At 34.1% G+C, this 1676-nt stretch overlaps 1 non-coding gene across 1 annotated transcript; it reads right to left on the bottom strand.

Annotated features, from left to right (window-relative positions):
- Positions 1-902: 902 nt before the first annotated feature.
- On the bottom strand, positions 903-1009 carry LOC118026106. Its single transcript, XR_004683470.1, has one exon. It is a non-coding gene; the product is annotated as a U6 spliceosomal RNA (small nuclear RNA).
- Between the last annotated feature and the right edge of the window lie 667 nt (positions 1010-1676).

Below are 1676 nucleotides of genomic sequence, written 5' to 3'. Positions count from 1 at the left end.
TTTCCAAAGTTATTTAAACCTCATAAAAATCTTATGAAGTGAGTACTATTATTATCCTTACTTTACAAAGAGAATGAGTCTCGGGGAGGTAAGAATTTTGCATGCAGGCACACAGTAAGTAAATGTTAGAGCTAAAATTTGAGTACAAATATTACCCATCTTTGCTTTTACAAAAGACCTACATTAGTATGCTAACGGATTTTTTCTGTAAAAGTGAAAATCCTCTCAGATTTACTTTGGTTAGCAAAAACAGGTATTAATGCAGGTCTTTCTTAAAAATGAAGTGGCTTAATGCAAACTTTTGGAAACCAGGGACTACTCTTTGCTTTATGTGATATAAAAAGGTTTGTGAAACCTTTTGGCTTATGAAAGGTTTCACCGGAATGCTCTAATTTTGAATAGTGGGAGAAACCTGTATAGGTTTTCTAAATAAAAATCCTGCTCTTTCTCTTCTACCATACCATATCCAAGATAATTTGAAGTGGTTGGGATTTTTTTTTTTTAATAAGGAGTAGTAGAAAAATGCATTATATAAATAATCTGTAGATGATTTTACTAAAATTTAATGACCGTATTTATCTATACATATGATTGTATTTATACCATATATAAAATTAATATATATTTATACCATAAACTGTTTTCCTTTGAGAAACATGTTCTTTGTTATACTCTGGAGATCATAATTAAAATTAGCGTGTGAGCATGCATGTGTTAATTAGTCTTCTAAGAGTTACACATGTGCTATGATTGTCCCCATTTTATTTTATTTTATTTTTTAAAATTTAAATTCAATTAATTAATATATAGTATATTATTAGTTTCAGAGGTAGAGTTCAGTGATTAATCAGTCTTATATAATAGCCAGTGCTCATTACATCACGTTCCCTCCTTAAGGTCCACAAAATATGGAGCATTTCACGAATTTGTGTGTCATCCTTGTACAGGGGCCATGCTAACCTTCTTTGTATCATTCTAATTTTAGGATATGTTCTGCTGAAGTGAGCACTGTCCCCATTTTATAGATGAGGAAAATGAGACAGTGATGTGTGTGGCAGAGCCAGGACTCAAATCCAGGCAGTCTTATTTTGGACTCTAGGCTTTTTACCTGTATAATGTACTACCTGTGCTAATAACATGCAGTTTTGCAGAATTACTACTAGTAGTAAGCATAAAAAGTCAGGACATGGCATTTTAATCACATCTGTGAAAGGTATAGAACCATAAAGGAGGGGAAAATAAAAGCAGTTAGGGAAGTTTCAAAAAAAAAAGAACAGAAAGAAGGAAGGAAGGAAGAAAGAAAGAAAGAATGAAAGAAAGAGAGAGAGGGAGAGAGAGAGAAAGAAAGAAGAAAGAAGAAAGAAAGAAAAAGAAACAAAGAAAGAAAGAAAGAAAGAGGGCGCCTGGGTGGCTCAGATGGTTAAGCGTCTGCCTTCGGCTCAGGTCATGATCCCAGGGTCCTGGGATCGAGTCCCACATCGGGCTCCCTGCTCAGTGGGGAGCCTGCTTCTCCCTCTGATCCTCTCCCCTCTCATGCTGTTTCTCTCTCGCTCGCTCTCTAAAAAAAAATAAATAAAATCTTTAAAAAAAGAAAGAAAGAAAGAAAGAAAGAAAGAGAAAGAAAGAAGAAAGAAAGAGAAAGAAAGAAGAAAGAAAGAAAGAAAGAAAGAAAGAAA

Source organism: Mirounga leonina, unplaced genomic scaffold (genome assembly GCF_011800145.1).
Source record: "Mirounga leonina isolate KUSES-001 unplaced genomic scaffold, KU_Mleo_1.0 Mir_204, whole genome shotgun sequence".
Lineage (NCBI taxonomy): Eukaryota > Metazoa > Chordata > Mammalia > Carnivora > Phocidae > Mirounga > Mirounga leonina.
The sequence above is the reverse complement of the archived record's forward strand: the minus strand, read 5'-3'. Positions and strand labels throughout refer to the sequence as shown.